Source organism: Lytechinus pictus, chromosome 7, assembly GCF_037042905.1.
Source record: "Lytechinus pictus isolate F3 Inbred chromosome 7, Lp3.0, whole genome shotgun sequence".
NCBI classification, from domain to species: domain Eukaryota; kingdom Metazoa; phylum Echinodermata; class Echinoidea; order Temnopleuroida; family Toxopneustidae; genus Lytechinus; species Lytechinus pictus.
In genome coordinates, this window is record NC_087251.1 from 33,408,084 (window position 1) to 33,429,962 (window position 21,879).

Here is a 21,879-nt window from a genome sequence, read left to right on the forward strand (position 1 = left end):
TGTAAGCCATCTATTAACATACTATTAACAAATTTGTTTCACAGAAATATCTTAGAAGGGCTGGTCATCTTTATGACAAGCATCGTTTTGACTTCTGTTTGCCACAACCTGACAATGAAGACTGGCCTCAAGTATGACCTGGTGGTCTGCTATCTGAAGTCAGTGGTACGTCTTACAGGACCAAGATTGAATTCCATATCCATATGCAGTGACTGTTTATCTCAATGAGTTGTCTTTGACTTTGGTAAGTTAGATGATGGAATTAGAAATGGTGGGCTGGTGATGTTGAGATGTTGATGATGGTTAATGAAAATGAAGGTAATGATCCTGGTGTTTGTGGGGATTTCATGATGATAAGGATGATGATTATTATGAAGGATAATGATATTGATGATGGTGGTGATAATTTAAATTGATGCAATTGCCATCAATGTGATGACTTTGGTAAGGGATGAAGATGTTGATTAAAAAGTTTTGGAATAAATATCCTTCATGATGATAACCTTTTATCCATAAACTTTTATTTTTGTTTCTTGTACATTTAAGGTGCCAGTATTAGTGGTGGAGATTTTCATCAATATTGGATCATCCGATGGGGTTGAGAAGATTGCGAAACAGCAGTAAACGGAGAGGAGCAGAAGTTCAAACTCTGGAATAGCAGTTGCAGTCAGATCATCCAGTTCACCAAACCAGACATCAGTGACTGGGAGAAACTCTGGGATAGCAGTTGCAGTTCGATCACCCAGTTCACCAATGCAGACATCAGTGACTGGGAGAAGCTCTGGGATAGCAGTTGCAGTCAGATCATCCAGTTCACCAAAGCAGACATCTATGAATGGGGAAAGAAAGTAAGTCCAACTAACACAGAAGGGTTTTGTAACCAGAGATGCCAGTCTTTAAAGGCCCTGTCACATTGTACCGTGCAAGCCTTGCGTGTGACTTGCGGTTAACTATTTATGCTACCCGCAGGTTACCCGCATTGACAGTATCTCGCATGCATGTTGCCCACAGAAGCGAACACAAGTCTGATTTGCCCGCAGAAAAGTTTGAACATGCTCAAAACTTGTTCCGGGCGAGTTGCGGATGATTACCCGCAGGTTCCATGCAAAACACCAGTAGGAGACCTACAAGTCGCACGCAGTTAATCCGCTTGAAGTACACAGGTTGCCCACGGATCCCTGGCTATGCTTGTTATCTGCGGGCATTCTGCATGCAAAATGCAGGTGAATTACTGGCAAGCAACGGTCTTTTTACTGCCAACATATGTGTTGCTGGTTAGTTCTGTTGGCACAAGCAAATCGCGTGCATCTTGCGGGCGAATTGCTGTATTTGTTGAGCACCTCTGTTATTCACCATGGTGGTATCACCAGGCAACCTACACGCAAGTTACTCACAGATTTGACGCAGGTTGGCAGTAGATAACATGTTGCCCGCAACTTACACGAAAGCTTGCACGCGCCACTCTCGCACCTCGCCCGCAGGGCACACGCAATGCAATGCACGCAAGTGGACAGTAAATTGCACATGTCCCGCATGCAGAACTTTTGACAATTCTTGTTTGCCCACCAAAATTTTGTTGCGAGCTGGAAAATATCTGCCCGCAACTTACCCGCAAGGTTTACACGGACCGATGTGACAGGGCATTAAAGCTTTTGTGCGATTACATGCCCTGACAACCTCCTATTCAGTGCCTTTTCAGGTGACATCTATTACAGGCCATAAAGGTGCTTTATTAAAAGGGATTGAGTAACCCCACATGCTGTCTCTGCATGCAATAATTTTTCAAGACGAAACCCTAGGAATTTTATTTTTATAGGAATCAATACATGCTTTGCAATAAGTAAAAAAGGTATTTTATCCCCCTCCATATAGTCTGGTAGGGAGATAGGGTTCCCATGCACCCCATTGATATATTATTTTAACCTACATTTTTGTAATCCTTAAGATGTCTAGTGAATGAATTTTGATGTTCTCAAAACGAAATATTGTCCCATGGGGTTCAAATCCAAGATGGCATCCAAAATGGCCGCCATATTCATGGAATTTGGATTTTCGTACATAGATTCCGACACAAACATTCATTTGCCACAAAATTAGTGTCATATGAAAGATAAATAAATTTTCTACAAGTTGATACTATTCATCGGTGACGAAAAGATAATTCGGCTGAGATTTTCATAAGAAAAGAGCAATTTTGAGATTTTTTCCCCAAAAATCGAAAATTTGCGAAATACATGATTTACCATAAATCTAATGAAAAGAATGGGATTGCCTTGAAAATGTCTAGAAAACTTTCCTAATATACAACTATTAAGTGGACCAAATTCCAAATTGATATCATTTTTCTTTCCAAACTTGAAAATTAAATTTTCAGAAATTTAGCTTTTTTACTGCATACCGCAGACTTTGATATACTAATGTATATTGTCACATTTTCAACCCAGAAAATGAAAATAGGCCTTAATAAAAAGTGAAATTATCTATTATTTTGTTGGTAGAATTTACTACAATCCCTTTATTCTTCAATTTAATGTCGGTTGATATAGTTTTTGAAAGAATTAAGACTTTTGGCCAAAATTTGTATGTTTTTGGTAAAAAAAATTGCACATGCAATATTATTGATCAGATTTATTATGAATAGCAGTAATAAATGCACAATCTCAACATTCGATATGAAAGAGGATGTATCAACAAGAATATTGGCAGGCTTCATGCCACCATAATTTAATTTGCTTAGATAGAAGGAAAATATGCTGAATGTATTAACCGATTTTGCGCTAAAGTGAGGCCAAAAAGCAACCTCAGTGTGGCAGTCACACCCATGAAAACGATTGCAAAGTGATTATGGTATGTCATTAAAATAATACAATAGCTTTGATCAGCCTCTCGCATCGATTGTGTTGGTATGACTAACACACCGTAATGTACATGGTACATAACGTGTGCATGGTAATAGAAATGTATATGATTCAGTAGCATGTAAAGACAAAAAGGCGTTCCTGTTACATCATAAAGAAATTTATTTAATAAAGTTTCTTGTAAGCAGTTATAAGATACACTAGCATTGCAGGTAATAGAGATGAAGTTCTGACACATCAAAACACAACTGAAAGACATGTCAAAGTTACGTACCCCCACCTTATCTGTATTTTGAATCCATGGCTTGTATTCTAAAATCAGGTTTATTTTCAAACATGGTCTAACTCTTTTCTTAATTTATGAAGAGCAAAAATTTAAAAATTCTTGTTTATATTTCATATCTGTTATGTTTACTACTCTGTTCCTTTTTCTTTCATAATGAAGAAAAAAACTCAATTATCATTCTCAGACAATTATGAACAATTTGGGGGTCAATATTAATGGAATTGGCTCTCCACAGTGAAAGGTCATCGGGCGAAATTCTAGCGTCAATCAAAGAGTGATCATAGTCGAAAACTATATCATAGTTCAGATGACCGAAGATCTGACATGGTATCTGATGATCGTTAACCAAAACAAAAGAAATCAAAACCAAAAGGTCGAAAGAACTAACCGATCAGCGAAATGGACACAGCACACGATACTATTACAGATCATGATAATTATCAGTCTAAAGGCAGTCCATCCAACTTTGCATAATTTGACTCAATACACACAAATGGGCCAACCACAGTTTTAAATTCAGAAGGTACAGTAGCATTTGCTAACATTGACATAATATGCCCACAGAGTCGGTCAACATAAGCTCTACCTAAGAGTTGACTCAAGTGCAAGTGCTAACACTATCACAGTATGTGCCGCCAAGGCAATGTGAAGTTCAAAGTGGCAATCATTAGTGAAACAAACACCAGTAAAACGAAGCTTATGGTGAGATTCCAATTAAATGTTAAGGTACACTAGACATAAAATGTTACAGTCCAAAATGGTCAACACAGACATTCTATGTAGCAGATGTCAAGGTTTCAGCTATCCTAGGGTTGTTAGGTTGCACTGACCTTGGAATTATCACAATTCACTCAATGCACAATTATGACACACCTACACCTAACAATAAACCTAAACAAACACCTATCACAAGTGATAAGGATCTCAAACAAGTATTTCCAGAGCAATTCGATGCTATTGGTAGTTTCAAAGGAAAAGCGATGCTTCATGTCAAGGACATCGCTAAACCTACCATAGATGCACCACGCAAGTGCAGCACACCTTAAGGACAAGATCAAGGCTGAACTGGACAAGATGGAGCAGCAAGGAGTCACCAGGAAAATTGAGTACCACACCGATTGGTGCATGACCACTGTTGTGAAGAAAGACGGTTCTATCAGAATTTGTCTTGACCCAAGGAGGTTAAACAACGCCTTGAAGAGATGCCCACACAAGGTATCAACCTTAGAGGAGGTCCAACCTACCTTTGAAGGACCCCAGTACTTCTCCAAGTTAGACACAAAGGCTGGTTACTGGTCAGTTCACCTGACTGAGGAATGCCAAGACCTCACCACATTTCGAACACCATCTGGAAGGTCCTGTTTCCAAAGATTACAATTTGGTTTATGCAATAGCCAAGACATCTTCCAGCAGCACATGGATAGGATTGTCCAGAAGGTGCCAGGCAGATGACATAGCTATTGTAGGGAGACATTTTGACATGATATGTTGCAAGTTGTAAAATGCAATTTACAGGAGGCTTTTCCCTGGTACTGATTCGTCACCACATTTTCTACTTTTGCGTTTTGGCATGGTTTGGCATGGTTAATTCAATTCAAGAGTTCTTTATTCGCTTTAAAAAGCACATATAAAAAAAAATATATAAAAAAAATATGTATACAATATATTCTACAAATAGGCACATTCACAATATATGTAAAGACAAAAAAAAAAAAAAAAAAAAAAAAAAAAAAAAAAAAAAAAAAAAAACATCAACAACAACAACAAAATACATGTATAACAGGGTAAGATCAGAGTGTGCATAAATACGAGATAATTTCCTCGCACTCCTCTCGGTTAAGGAAACCCTTACATAAATAATCATCCCTCGAGTTGATCAATTCCTTTACTTGTTCAACTATGCGTATTGTCTCATCATTCACTTGGCATTGCACAGCCCACTGCTTTTGAATTTCATTGTTATCCATGAAGTACTTATCATTCAAGAATCTTATTCAAGATGTAAATCTACAATCTTGCACCCAAAAGTGAAAATAGTTAATAGATTAATAACACAACCATACACATCTCATTGTACCAAAAAGACCTTCCCTTTATCGTTTTGGCACTTTAATGTAACAGAATTGTTTAATTCAAATCGTAAAGAATAAAGATAACCCACTCAATTAATTTCTCATACTCAGAATACCCTCAAAACATTTGTAATTTGTTTTCCTATGATGTCGAATTAAAAAGTTCTGTTAAGAGTTTTTCGTCAGAATCCAAGATGGCCGTCAAGGTGGCGACCAAGGGACACTTTTTAATTTTTCAGAACATCAAAATAAATTCATTCAGTATATGACTCCAGGATTAAAAAATGTGTAGGTTAGAAAAACTTATCAAGAAGGTGAAAAAGGGTGGTAAAGATAATGACAATATAGTACACTTTTACAAGTCTGTAAAATGCAGTAAAAAAGCAAAATTTCTTAATAATTGTATATTAGGAAAGTTTTCTAGAAAGTTTCAAGGCAATTCCTTTATTTTCCTTAGATATATGGTAAATCAGGTATTTTGAAAATTGTCATTTTTTGGGGGAAATAATTTCAAGAATGCACTTATTAAAATCTCAGCCAAATTACCTTTTCATCACCTATGAATAATATCAACTTGTAGAATATTTATTTATCTTTCATATGACACTAATTTTGTGTTCGAAGATAAACCTGATTTCGGAATACAGGCCATACATGTAGGTTCAAAATACAGATAAATTGGGGGTAGCTTCGACATGTTCCTTTGAGTTGTGTATTGATGTGTCAGAACTTTATCTCTATTACCTGCAGTGCTAGTGTATCTTATAACTGTTTCCAAGAGACTTCATTAAATAAATTCATCTATGATGTAACAGAAAAACCTTTTTGGTCTTTACATCCTTCTGAATCAGATACATTTCTATTACCATGCACATTACATACTGTACATTACGGTGTGTTAGTCATACCAATACAATCGATGCGAGAGGCCGATCAAAGCTATTGTATTATTTGAATGACATACCATTAATCACTGCAATCGTTTTCATGGGTGTGACTGCCACACTGAGGTTGCTTTTTAGCCTCACTTTAGCGCAAAATCGGTTAATACATTCAGCATATTTTCCTTCTATCTGAAGCAAATGAAATTATGGTGGCATGAAGCCTGCCAATATTCTTATTGATTCCTCCTCTTTCATATCGAATGTTGAGATTGTGCATTTATTACTGCTATTCATAATAAATCTGATCAATAATATTGCATGTGCAATTTTTTTACCAAAAACATACAAATTTTGGCCAAAAGTCTTAATTCTTTCAAAAACTATATCAACCGACTTTAAATTGAATAATAAAGGGATTGTAGTAAATTCTACCAACAAAATAAAAAGATAATTTTGCATTAATTAAGGCCTATTTCCATTTTCTGGGTTGAAAATGTGACAATATACATTAGCATATATCCGAGTCTGCGATATGCAGTAAAAAAACTAAATATCTGAAAATTGAATTTTCAAGTTTGAGACACTTTAAGTTAAAAAAAAAAAAAATATCAATTTGAAATTTCATCCACTTAATAGTTGTATATTCAGAAAGTTTTCTAGAAATTTTCAAGGCAATCCCATCATTTTCATCAGATTTATAGTAAATCATGTATTTCGCAAATTTTAAATTTTTTGGAAAAAAATCTCAAAATTGCACTTTTCTTATTAAAATCTCAGCCGAATTATCTTTTCGTCACCGATGAATAGTATCAACTTGTAGAAAATTTATTAATCTTTCATATGACACTGATTTTGTGGCAAATGAATGTTTGTGTCGGAATCTATGTACGAAAATCCAAATTCCATGAATATGGCGGCCATTTTGGACGCCATCTTGGATTTGAACCCCATGGGACAATATTTTGTTTTGGGTACATCAAAATTCATTCACTAGACATCTTAAGGATTACAAAAATGTAGGTTAAAAAAATATATCTATAGGGTGCATGGGAACCCTATCTCTCTCCCCTACTAATAGTTTACAGTGTTAACTTAAGCTTTCATATGGAATGTTTATGACTAGTCATTTTTGCAGCAATTAAGCAACTGATTAGAATAACAATTGCAGGTGATTCCTGTCATGACCTAGAGGCTTGCAGTTCTGATTACAGCATTAACTGCAAGAGAAAACATTTTTTTAGAGCCTGAATGGATATAAGCCATTTTGTAATTGGCTCTCAAGCAACTTTTCCCAATTATTGTTCTCTCTTTTTTATTTGATTGGATAGGTACTCAATTAATTGTTATTTATTATTAAAGAAGATGTCACATTGTCATGTAAGCTTGCCTAGTATACTAATCTGCCGTACTTTGGCAAAAGGAAGCAAGTTACATTAATTATCAATGGGCAATGTGTGTTCATCATTTACATATGCGTCAATGCAATTTAACAGCATTGCAATTTAACAGCATATTTTCTTCAATATCTTTCCATAGAACTATCATTTCTTCCTTAAATTTTGCCTGAACATGCAACATACAAAGGGTGTGACAGAAACAACAATAACTCAAATTTGACTGATGTGTCACTTGCTTCTTTTTGCCAAAGTTGGGCAGTAATCTACAATATTCAACTCTAATAAAAGAAAAAAAAACAGGCCACTCAACTTGTACATTATATTAATTGTCAATTAGGAAAGCTTCTATTACATTTTCTGTTTTGAACTGAATCGATATCATTTGACCCATTGCCAAATACCAATCATGATTGGGCACTTTGTTAGTATTCTTTAAATGGGATGATATTTTAAAATTAAAATAAATGATCATGCTCATCTCTGTGATTTAAAAATGGAAAATGACTTTCATCTGTTCATGTGAAAATTGTGATAACAGAATGGCTTATTCAATGTTCATGGCTTAATAGCATGAAAATAATATCCTTAAAGAAATGCAGAAGAAAGGCTGTTTAATCATGTCTTTAATTTGAAAGAAAGTCATCCTAATTAAAGAACAATGAAAACTCATAATGAACCACATATAATGAGACCTTTTTATAGCATAACATTACACAAATTTCATTGAGGTATTATGATGCAAACTTTTCACACCTCGACAGATGAGACAGTAAAAATGGATAGTGATTTGTACGAGTCATAGCCCAGGATTCAGAAGTTAAATGATGTTCTGTAATTCTATCCTCTGACTACAGGTACAGTGGTTCTTTCTAGATGTCCATGTTCAACCAAGCTGAAATGGGTTACCCCAACAGTACTCTTCTCTTCTAATGGAGAACTCTTGGTTCCATCAAGATTGAGGTATCATTGTATGACGACTCCACGACATCACAGATCGTTAGGGAGAGTGTTTCTCAGATCCTTTTCAAATCAATCATGAGTCCAATGTGGTCTATGAAGCAAACATCATCAAGGTGAGATTTTATTATTTTATTTGCTTTTCACTAATATACCCTTATAGATAATTCCCTTCCTTTTCACACTCGTGCTGCCAATGTTGGCTAATCCTTCAATTCAAGGATGAAATGCTCCCAAAAATAATTGCAACCTCCTATGGGACCTCTTGTTCTTTCAGATGTAACCGTTTTTGTCTCGCCTGCATAGCAGAGCTATAGGCGCCGCTTTTCCGACGGCGGCGGCGGCGGCGTCAACATCAAATCTTAACCTAAGGTTAAGTTTTTGAAATGACATCATAACTTAGAAAGTATATGGACCTAGTTCATGAAACTTGGACATAAGGTTGATCAAGTATTACTGAACATCCTGCCTGAGTTTCAGGTCACATGACCAAGGTCAAAGGTCATTTAGGGTCAATGAACTTAGACCATGTTGGGAAAATTATTTTCAAAATCTTAACCGAAGGTTAAGTTTTTGAAATGACATCATAACTTAGAAAATTTATGGATCTAGTCCATGAAACTTGGACATAAGGTTAATCAAGTATTAGTGAACATTCTGCCTGAGTTTCAGGTCACATGACCAAGGTCAAAGGTCATTTAGGGTCAATGAACTTTGGCCAAGTTGGGGGTATTTGTTGAATTACCATCATAACTTTGAAAATTTATGGATTTAGTTCATGAAACTTGGACATTAGGTTAATCAAGTACCACTGAATATCCTGTGCGAGTTTCAGGTCACATGACCATGGTCAATGGTCATTTAAGGTCAATGAACTTTGGCCGTGTTGGGGGTATATGTTAAATTACCATCCTAGCTCTGAAAGTTTATGGATCTAGTTCATAAAACTTGGGATATAAGAGTAATCAAGCATCACTGAACATCCCCTGCGAGTTTCAGGTCACAAAACCAAGTCAAAGGTCAGTTAAGGTCAATAAACTTAGGCCATGTTGGGGTAATTGTTGAAGTGCCATCATAACTTTGAAAGTTTATGGATAGAGTGAATGAAATGTGGACATGGGTGTAGTTGACAGTCTTAAGTCTCCGTTCAAGTGTCATTCATGGTCAATGAATGTGGTATTATGTCATTATATGAATGATGTTTTTGTGAATGATTATTTTATAGTAGTTTTCAAAGTTAGCACTGCTGCTATATTAAATTGCGTAATGCAGGCGAGACTGCCAGAGGCGTTCCACTTGTTTTTTGTTTTTTTTTGGTCTTGCCTGCCTAGCAGATGCGAGACATAGGCGCAGTTTTCTATACGGCGATGGCAACAGCCGCGGCATCCTCAATATTGAAATGTTAACCAAGGTTAAGTTTCGAAATAATGTAATTATAACTTGGAAAGAATGAGGACCTATTTTATGTATCTTTGACATAACAGTGATCAAGTGTCATTGGTCATTTGATATGAGTTTGTACGAGTATATTATTAGGTAACTGGGTCAAAGGTAATTTTAGATCAGTTATCTGATAGAAATCTATATTTTGTTTATTCAGGGCACGACAAACCCACTTGCCCGCTTGCCCGGGGCAAGTGAAAATGACGTGCGGGCAAGCATTTCTCAAAGTCAATTGCCCGATCCGGCAAGTGGTTGTTTTGGAAATAAAATATCAGTAGACCCTCTAAATTTCAATATCTTTTGGATAATCACAACTATCTCTCAGATTATGTCAAAACAGTGGAAACTGATGTAAAATCAGCGCCAATTACCAATAATTTATCGCCAGGTACCTCGTTCGAAAAACCGTGCCATCGCATCTTACGTTCTATGAGTTGTGGGTGCATAGCAGAGCGAGACAATGAAGTATTGGGCTGGATAGGTTAATGGCTAATCTACAAACTTTTTCACAAAACCTGACTTAGCAAAAACCATGAGCCAGGCATTCATCTTTGTCTCAAAGGTATGCAAGACATTCAGGGTTTATATAGTCCAAGAAGCCATTGTCTGACCTAGCAACAATCATGAATCATACATTCTTTGAGATTTATTGTCTCACATCATAAGAAGAATTCCTGAAGGTGATGCGCATATTCACTATTCTGGATTGCTTTGAGGTCTTTCATTAGACAGACCGTTATGAATGGAAGAATACTAACCATTGAAATGTACAGAACCAGAATGTAGTTAACATACATTTAATAGCCATTTAGGCTTAATATTTGAATACCTATTGTGAACTAGTCTTAATGAATTCAAGTCTACTTTAGGGAGAGATTTATTTAATGAACTCTTTATGTGTATTCATATATGCATAATAAAAGATTCTCACTTCCTCTCTGCATATTGGATGATAGCACTGATGTGAATTGTCAAACATGTTTATGCATGAGATTTAGGAAGTTAAACCAAGACGTGGTGCTTTCTTCACTAACCATCCAAAAAGTGGCATATTTTTTGCTGGGGTATATAATGAGGGCCTTGCATGCACATAGTCTGGAGGCAGTGAGCAAGCAAGGTCAGTGTACAGTGACACACAATAGAACATGTGACTGGTCATGTGATGATGAGGATATGACCACATCAACATAATAATGAACATGCACAAGACTTTACAACCCACCACAATCCCCATTTAACCTTTATGCTGTGTGCTGGCCTTGTTTATTATCTATTTATGTCACCCTTTTTTCGGCTGACATGAATAGGTGATGCTAGTGGGCTGCGTTTTCAACTGAAAAGTAATTTATGCTAATTAAATTTGAATCATAGATTTGAGTGTACAGAATAGGTTGAGATATGTAGGCAATATTTGCACTCTTTTTTTAATTTGAGTTTCCTTTCATTAAATCTGAGATTTTGTCTACCTGCAAAATCAAGATTAAGTTTTTTTAACGCCCTTTCACACAAATTCAAATTCTACTCCGGAGGTAAATTCCAGTTAAGTTTCACTCTAATTACAGTAAGAATTTTTACAACTGAAAGTCTGGACCTCCAAAACATTTGTTTTTTTTGGGGGGGCGAAGCTTACGTGACCTTTCAAGCACTGCCGTAGATAATACAATTGTCATGCACTCATCGTATTCCGATGCAGATTGACAAGTCACAAAGGACTCGAGAATTCAAATCACACTTTTTGAGTAAGTGTGTGAATAGTCTGATGGTTCTAAAGACGAATTGCAATCATCATTACAATGATGATTCCAGATTCTCAAGTGAAAAGGCCCTTAATATTGTGTAATGCAGGCGAGACTGGCAGAGGCATTTATGCCATTGGTTTTGTGAATGGGACGTATGATGAAAATCTGAAGAATCTATAATCTATGTCAAACATTCCAAGCAAAATAGAATTAAAAAAGACAATAATGCAGATATACAGTAACACTTTTCAGCATACTGAAGATATGCGTAATTTATGTGGTGTGGTGAACAGTCTTTTTTATTTCTCCACTCACTAAAGTCTATAATTTTCCTGCATTATGTATGGATTTGACACATTTTAGCCAATTAAGAATTCCTTCTCTGGCATCATACAGTTTTTGTACATAGAAAATAAACCACGACCCTATAATGCAAAATTTAGTTCTTGATCGCAGGGCTGATTTTTACACTTGTAATAAATGTAGCCTTTAATCAAGATGGAGGATGTTGCTCTTTGTTGCCTTGCCTCTATGGGTCTGATGCTGTTGTGCGAAAACATCATCAATATGTATGATGCAGAAGACGATATACATTGGCTGCTTTGGCAGTGGTTGGTTGCAGCGACCACTTATACACTCCTGTCTTGCAAAATAATTATGTCATCCATGAATGTGGCAGTTTTACCTAACAAAAAACCTGCACCGAATCTCGGTCAATGAAAGGCTGGAATGAATAGGTGGTGGCTGCTTCTAAGCCACTGCATATTTCTTATGTTGAGCAAAACAGCAAAAATAAGCTGCGATCTCCATTTAGATACACTAGCTACGCTTGTAAAAGTTTTGTGTTTACTCATAAAGCTTTGTGTTACCAGATGCATTTCCAAAAGGCTTCTTTACTATTACGATTAATCAATAAATAAATATTGCTTTTATAAGTGTTTTATATATCACACAGCATATTATCATTTATCATTTCATTAACTACTCTGTATTTTTGTTTCATTTTTCTGCAGCCATTACAACAAGGGCAAGAATGCTAGAAGAGGAACGAACAGATTCCAAACTCCTGGTTATCTTGACAAATGTGAAGGACAGAGGCTAAAGGAAATGATGAAGGCAATGAAAGCACTGGTCAAATCACAAAGTAAGTCAAGAGTATACATCGTATAATAAGCTATACCTGTTATCTACCCAGCAAGCTTGATTACCCGGCATTAACCATGATTCTTTGGGCAACCAATTTTCTGATTCAGCAATAGTCTTTGCACAGCAAACTTTGGGTGTAGGAATTTATCCTTGTATAGGTGTTTTGGGAGGTAACTCACCCTATTTGCACATGAATAACACCAGGCAGAATCTCAAATTAAGCACTTATACTTGTATGCTCTCAAATATATATTGGTTGTACACAAGCACAACTACCGGGGTATATCAAATGTACATCGGGGGGGGGGGGGGAGGTTGATGGGGATGGCACTCTCACTACAAGATGGACACCATGCTGAAACACACACACACACAAAGTTATTTTTTATGGTCGGGCAATGTCAATGGTCAATGTACTGTGATTCCTTGGTACAGTGAAATAGGTAGATGGTTATTTTACCTGACTGTATGGAAAGTATGAATGCTTTGCTACCAGAGGACCAACGGCTTTAGGTCCTCTGCGGGGGGAAATGGTACATTCTTTTAAACTGCTTGGATGCGTGTGTGAAGGCAAGAAATTTTCAAGAAAGATTGAAGTCATAGTGAATAAGAAATTAAGTAATGCAGCTCGCCATTTCTAAAGTGGTACAAAATAATAATTATAGGTGTATTTAGTGCATATCGTCTTTGATGGTGCTTTGTGAGGATGGTAGTTTCATGAGAAAAGTGACTTGCAAACTCGCCCCTCTTAATTGACAATTCCTGTCTCTTTTAAAGATATCCAGGAAGAGCAGTGGCTGTCAAGAAAAACAACAGTAGAATAACATTAAAACATATATGATTTATTATAGGGGCAGCGCTAGGGGGCAGGGGATGCCCACTCCCTTTGATTTATCAAGTAGTGGCAAAATGGTATAATGAAGAAAAAGAAAGAGAGAAGAGTATAAAAATGAATGATCTGCAAAATATGAAAATTATATTAATTTGTTAAAGCAAATTTGTTAATGGTTTATGGACATAATAACATCTTAGAAAAATTAAGAACACCTGAAGGACAGGAATTAGATGATAGTAGAGATTGTGATAGTAGAAGAAAGAATCCAACATAAGGAAGAAAAAATATATACTAGAAACAGAAGGAAGAACTGTATAAGAGTAGGGAGTTCGGTGACTTTTTGAAATCTTGAAGAATCCCAACAAATTTGATATCATTGGAAAGCTTGTGAAATAAGAAAAATAATGGTGCTTCATTCAACTCATTGTCTGATATATTGACGGAGATATTCCAACTTACAGGTGAAAATATGCAGATTTCGTTCTGTCAAAAAAAAAATATTAAAGGCTTGTTTGAGTGGGGGAGACAGTTGCTTTTTGAAATCTTGAAGGAATCCCAACAAATTTGGTACCATTGGAAAGCTTGTGAAATAAGAAAAAGAATGGTGCATAAATCATGATGTCAAATATTGACAGAGATATTTCTGTTTAAACGGGAGAATGTGCAGATTTTTTTTACAGCAAAAAGTAGATTTTCATAACTTACACAAAATGCAATGAATGGGACTGTGTAATGCTTTTTTTTTAAGTGCAATGCGCTGCTATGCGGGGCAAGGCATGCCCTTGAATTATACATCATTTTATTCATAAAACTTTAAAGTTTCTCATGGTATAGGTTTCTATAGGGTTTTTCCTCCTCCTTTAATGGCTTCATATTTGTTTTACACATGGGTGCACAGACAGATACAAATTCTGAAAGTGGCATTTTCACCGAACTCCCTAATAAGAGACATGTTTGAACAAAAAAAATATTTCAGTAAAACTGATGAAATGAAAAAGAAAAAAAAAAGCTGATATGTGTAAGCATGATATTTCATGCTTACACATATCAGCTTTTTTTTTTAGCTACCTAGAGTATTATAGAGTATTAAGATTTGGTTTGGAAAAAAAAGAGGGCAGAATGAAAAAAAGAGGGAAGGGGAAGGCAAGAAATATTTTGCTCTCTGAAAAATCACTGGCATAAAGATGGGGGGCATAGACCCTCCCCCCCCCCAAAAAAAAAATAATAATAATAAATAAATTTAAAAAAAAAAATAAGAAAATCAATACCAAAATGAGAAAATGAAAGAAAAAACACTGGATTATATTATTTTCTGAAAATTATGTCAAAATCTATCACAAAATTAGATATTAAAAATGTCAAAGTTTTGCTCCCTTGCTTAGCTCACTCACAGGTTTTTTTAAAAGAAATTTTGCTCTAAACATCATGCCTGACCCCTCAAGTTCTTTTAGCTCATTACGCCACTGGGAAAAATAAATGTGCATGTAGAATATTACAATGAAAAAGAGATGAAAAACCAGGGGTAAGAAAATGGGAAAGGGGGATTACCCATTATGTGATTAAGAGCTACCAACTTGTACTGATTTCAGCAGTTGGTACTTAAAAATGAGAAAAATAATGATGGTTTCATGCAAAATACTGACTTCTCTAATGTTTCAGTTTTATGTGTTTTGTGGTATTTCTCTGAAAATACTGAATTCCTCACCAAAATACGGATTTTCAACTTTTAAAATACTGAAATGTTCTTGTTCAGGTTGGTAGCTCTTATGATTGCATTACTCCAAGAACCCGTTAAAGCTTTCCTGTCCAACAACAAACAAGTGGGCGAAATAAAAAAGTTTGCTAAGGACGCCATGAGACTTCTTAATACTTAATTAGTTCTGTCGGTAGTAGCCAGTGAGTAAGCAATCAAATTAAACCCTTTGCGTGCTGATGTTGCAATCTTGCACATTCGTACAATTACATTCAACAATCGTAATATTAATTAGTTTTCTCCCCTACTTTCAAATTGGAGAATGAAAGGTAATAGTTTTTGGTTAACATCTATATAACTATCAATGGTGCAGTATACAGTTGTCATTATTATCCCCCAAAATTAATTCAGCGTGCAAAGAGTTAATCAAGCATAAGGTATCTCAGCAGCAACAGTTTAACAAAACACTGATTGGTTATGAATGCAGTAGAACAGACCCCCTTCTTGACAGCCATGCTGCATTGAGCTTCACAATATTTACGGCGCTCAGAGTTGGACTTTGACGGGTTATTAAATGGCATTCAAGGCAGTGACACAATCATCCTCCTGAACAACTTACAGATTAGGCAATGTAATTTCAAGTGATGGATGATTTCAGTTGGTGGAAACAATTGGGAGAAATTGGTCGCTAAAAAGATGGAAAAATTTATGTATACGTTGAAACAAACTTTATGCCTTAATATTCAGATATTTATGCAAATTTGAAAACCAGATACCGCAGTTATCAAGTGACTTGTGAGACGCTTTTGATGATATTGGTGCAAATCCTCAAAAATTAAAGATAACTCAAAAGTGTCTTGGTGTAGTCTTCTTGTAGTACATCTGCACCAGTGCAACCTTCTATTTATTTCCTGTAAACATATGTCACATTACAATGAATGTTTTTGTCTCGCCTGCATAGCAGAGCGAGACTATAGGCGCCGCTTTTCCGACGGCGGCGGCGGCGTCAACATCAAATCTTAACCTAAGGTTAAGTTTTTGAAATGACATCATAACTTAGAAAGTATATGGATCTAGTTCATGAAACTTGGACATAAGGTTAATCAAGTATTACTGAATATCCTGCCCGAGTTTCAGGTCACATGACTAAGGTCAAAGGTCATTTAGGGTCAATGAACTTAGACCATGTTGGGAGAATTATTTTCAAAATCTTAACCGAAGGTTAAGTTTTTTAAATGACATCATAACTAGAAAGTATATGGACCTAGTTCATGAAACTTGGACATAAGGTTAATCAAGTATTATTGAACATCCTGACTGAGTTTCAGGTCACATGACCAAGGTCAAAGGTCATTTAGGGTCAATGAACTTTGGTCAAATTGGGGGTATTTGTTGAATTACCTTCATAACTTTGAAAATTTATGGATCTTGTTCATGAAACTTGGACGTTAGGTTAATCAAGTACCACTGAACATCCTGTACGAGTTTCAGGTCACATGACCATGGTCAAAGGTCATTTAAGGTCAATGAACTTTGGCCGTGTTGGGAGTATTTGTTGAATTACCATCCTAACTCTGAAGGTTATGGATCTATTTCATAAAACTTGGGATATAAGAGTAATCAAGTATCACTGAACATCCCCTGTGAGTTTCAGGTCTCAAAGGTCAGTTAAGGTCAATAAACTTAGGCCATGTTGGGGTAATTGTTGAATTGCCATCATAACTTTGAAAGTTTATGGATAGAGTGAATGAAAGGTTGACATGGGTGTAGTTGAAAGGTCTTAAGTCACCGTTCAAATGTCATCTATGGTCAATGAACGTGGTATTATGTCATTATATGAATGGTGTTTTTGTGAATGATTATTGTATAGTAGTTTTCAAAGTTAGCACTGCTGCTATATTAAATCGCTTAATGCAGGCGAGACTGCCAGCAGCGTTCCACTTGTTTTTAAAGGCAATGCTAGAATAATGATTTCGTCTTTCACTTTACACTTACAGTCATGTCACTCGGTGTACAATATGGATATGCCCTATCTGATGTTAACCGCCTGCCAAGCACAAATGAGAGAGATAATCTACCATGGAAAAGGACAGGACACCAATCTTGAAACCTTCATCTACTTGAAATGTCTGGTATGAGCAGTTACAGGTATTTACATGACGTAGGATCAAACATTACCAACTGCCTACGATGATGACTGCCTGGACTGGAGAAAGCTTGGAGCACAAAAGGATTCTGATCATGGCCATCCAGCGAAGATGCCCTTGCTTATCTGTTGTATCCTGATATATAAATCTTGTATTTATTTCTTTTTTTACCAGAGCTGATGACAGTTTTTATCTCGCCTGCATAGCACAAACGAGACAAATGTGCCTTTGAATGAGAATTTAGATTTTGTTCATTTTTTCAAAATTATTTATTCAAATTAAATTAAGCTTTATGGTTATTGGTTATAAAGAATGGTATGAAATTAAACACAACTTTCTTAGTCATGGTCAAAGGCCATTTTTAGGGTTGAAATAAACTTTGGATTTTATTATCAGATTAATTTATGTTCTCTCATTGAAAAAAATTCAACTTACATGAAAGGCTTTTCATAGGCAGCACTATTGCTATATTGAATAACATGAGGCAGGCGAGACTGCCGGGGGCGTTCCATTTGATAAACCAAAACAAATGTAAACAAGTGCAAATTTTTTTTTCTTTTATTTTTTCCACATGTCTATTTGATACAAAAAAATTACGTCCTGTCAATCAAATTGAACGAAACAAATGTCAGTTAAAACTGTAATATGCAAAACATTTTCATTACCAAATATGTGACTTTACGTACATTCGCTACACATGAACCCCTTTTTTTAAATGTGTTTTATGTTGACTTTTTTGTAGCTGCAAGGGGCAGGTCCAAGCTATTCTCTTTGCCTACAGTCCATAGTATCTTACGTAACCAATGTGTCATTAGTGAATGCATACTATGTAGGGGGTGGTTATTTGGAGTAAAACAAATAATTTGTGCTTAAGGTTAGGAATGATTTGCATATGGTGTAGGCTTTGGGTGTTGTAAAAAAAGCCTTGTGGATATTTGTTGAATTAACTTTGTTTGCAACGTTCTCTTGAAGAAGTTAGTATTTGGGTTAATTTTGTGTTGACAATTCTGCAAAAGTGGATCCAAAGGTTTTCCAGAGTTTTTGCCTATTGTGTTTTATCTCTGGTTTTTTACCCTGGATCTACTTGTCGTAGAATTGTTTGACACAAAGACCCAACCCCCCGGGAAAAAATAAGATACTGTGAATAGTACCTTAATACATATTTATTTCCCATTAATATTATTAATATGTTCTGTACAATTTTGACAGTTACTTCACCAAAATTTTTTATAATGTAAACATTTTCAATTTCAATTGCTAAAGAGGAGACAAAGGGTATTTCAAGTGCACGGGGAATTTGATGTTATCAATCTTTAACTTTTTTTTTTTTTATTTAGGCCTATCGGCAACAAGCAAAGTTGTTTACTAACCAATTTGGTCAATTATTTTTAATTTTTATTTGACAATTTCTTTTTAGTATCTTCTGCAAATAAAATATCATATTTCAGAAGTAAATTCCTCACAAAAAAATACATCTTTCAGGTTTGACGGATGATATATTCTTGTCACTGAACTATAGAAATGGAAGTTGGAATTTTACAATGAGGTGTCGTCTGCTTTGATTATGTAATCACGGAATGTGCAGCCACCCTGAATAGGATAAAGTCGGAAGTTAATTTAAAATGACTTGTTTTCTACATGAACTCTCCATTTCATTTGAATATTGTGGTTTAAAATTACCCAGGTGATTTGGAATTTGTGTGAAGTATAAGCTTCGCAAATCTTCAATTTCGAGAAGCGACAAAACCAATTCTTCTAAGTTGTTTAACAACAAATGACAGATTGTTTATGCTGGCAGGGTCTAACATTATTATCCGCAACAAATTCAATGCGACAAATGCGTTATGCAATGAGATTGAGAATGCACCATATGTGGACTCTCACACATCTACACCATTCAAACCCAATCCAGCCTTCATTTCATTTTTACATGGATGTTTTTTTACTCGGACTGCACATTCCACGGTTACATTAAGATAGCAAATTACATACCACTGCAAAGGGGAATAATGACACTTATAATAATCTCAGATTTACATTATAATGATTAGGAGGCAATAAGAATACCTCTCTGTAACTTAAGTTGTATAATTTTTGAGAGGGTTCATTTGATTTGTGATCAAAGACCTAATATTCAAACCATTCCATATGCAGCACCCCTGACACTGTAGTCTCAAAGCTTGTAAAGTAGTATACCGTAGTAGGTTAAATCAAGTGTTGCTTTATTCAGTGATAAAACACTTTATTAGGTGTTATTACAAAAATAGCCAGGGAAATTTCTTACCTATTTCTTTGTATTTTGGCGATTCCAAGCAAAAGTGGACATTCTCAAAAATCTTATATTGGCTCTTTTTAAATAAAGATAAAAATTTTGGATTAAAACTAATATGGAAGTTCTAAATGCAAAGGACGTTCAGCCTAAAAAAATCTGACTTTTATTACACATCTCCTTATTGGGGAATCCAAAACGTAGAAAAATTATAAATATGTGGGACTTTTTACTTCTTTTCAATTTGACATCAAGCTATTGTGTTTTTCGTCAAATTTTCATTTGGATAATCTGAAGTCCATCATTTTACATCAAATGAAAAAGAAATATGCAAACATAAGTCATAAAACATCAAATTTATGGTGCTGGTCTGAAGGACAAAGTGTAATGCAAGTGATTCTCAGTATACAAACTTGACAGAATGTGTCACCTTTGTAAAACTGACAGCATTAAGTATAGATTCATAAAAGTCTAATGCAACTGACCATGGATTCGCCCATTTCTAATTTTCTGTAGGATTGGTAATCAATATAAACAGCCTAGAATACCTTATTTCAATCTTTGGAAGCAAACGTAACATAATAATACATTTATGAAATTTTAGCTATTAACACTATTTAAAATGTATTTGTACATTTCAATAATATTTTTGTGCAATTCATACGTTTCATAACACTTATATGCAACTTGCACCATTATTTTGACGTCCTTTTATATTTGCAGTTATTCTGACAGATTTATGTCTGCATGCAGTTATAGCGACACTGTTTCAAAGTTACTGAAAAATCCATTCAACAAAATAGTTTTCCTGGTATCTCACGTGTAATACATGTATTATGAAACATGCGAATTTGGGGTCTGGGATGCACTTACGAAATGATGACTTTGACACCCTGTGTGTGTGGATGTTGCCAGTTCGGTATCAGAAGTTGCTAGAGACTAAAAAAAAGAAGGGCATAAAAAATATCCTGCCTGCTTTCAAGGGTCAAATCAATGTAAAGCCTGTCTGTGTTTATTTTTAATTGACATCAGAATTATGAATTCAACCTTCATAATTCCTGACAAAGGTTTATAGGTGAAATAATGCTTTTTATAACGTATACATTATCTTGGAAGTGTTTATTGGATGATTTTTATATGAGTGAGGAACTGATTAGATTATTTTGGTCACAAGGTCAAAGGTCATGGAGGTCATTATTTGAAATTGTAGAAGTAAGGTCTTTGATACAGGCCTATTCTTGCTCTGACAATGGCAGAGGCATAGATTTGGTTATGTGCAGTTGATAATCGATCTAATTTCAATCTTGTTTTTATTGATAGGCATAGGGTTGAAAAAATTGTCTTTATTTTATCAGATTATTTTAGATGTTTTGAAAGTTTATGACACTGGCAATTTAATTCTGGGAAGTGTTTCACAAATCGATAAATCAAATTTAAAGTCATGCTTAATTGTTATAGCGCATATGATACTTCATGCGCAGTCTCATTAATTCATATGCAGTACAGTGCTTCCTACACGGAAGTGGATATTTGAGAAATGTTGAAGTCTTAAGATCTTTGTGAAACACTCTGTCTCTTACGTCACATGTAATGTCAGATAGATTGGACCTGCCCTACACTGTACAATTGTATTATGTACTTGCTTTGTATTCATGATTCTCTTGTTCTTTCTTGAAAACAATGTAAGACCAGCAGCCGAGAAGACTCATTCAAGTTGGAGGACCATAGCAGTTGACCTATTTGATCGATGGAGTAACCCTGACACCTCACAAATGTGGCTTCCTGTCTAGTTTGAGCTGGGGTCTTCCTGCCAGAATCACACAATTGGTGACATTACTACAAAGAGGTCTATTTTTCAGTGTGCAGAGAAGGACACTGGACACTGTTGTGCATGGTATACAGCATCCATAATGTGAGTGCTTTATTTCTGATCTTAATTATATTTTGTGTAGCCTAGAGTATGCAAGACAATGCCATGGGTTTTCCAGAAATTATTATCATAAAATTTATTGTGCAGCGGTTTCAATCTTTGGCATCAAATCCTTTCATAAAAATCTATCAATACAATATTCCTCAAGGTAATTTTTATAAAAATGTTGGGACTTATGCAAAATCCCCATTTCTCGTTCTCTTTTTTTTTATTGACTTTAACC

General features: G+C 35.4%; 1 long non-coding RNA gene across 1 annotated transcript in view; it reads left to right on the forward strand.

Annotated features, from left to right (window-relative positions):
- LOC135154762 (uncharacterized) overlaps positions 1-21,089 on the forward strand; it is a 34,542-nt gene extending 13,453 nt beyond the window's left edge. Inside the window, exons 5-9 of the long non-coding RNA XR_010294187.1 lie at positions 45-244; positions 547-848; positions 8,352-8,570; positions 12,650-12,780; positions 17,308-21,089. This is a non-coding gene — a long non-coding RNA (uncharacterized LOC135154762). The remainder of the gene's footprint in view (positions 1-44; positions 245-546; positions 849-8,351; positions 8,571-12,649; positions 12,781-17,307) is intronic.
- The last annotated feature ends 790 nt before the right edge of the window (positions 21,090-21,879 follow it).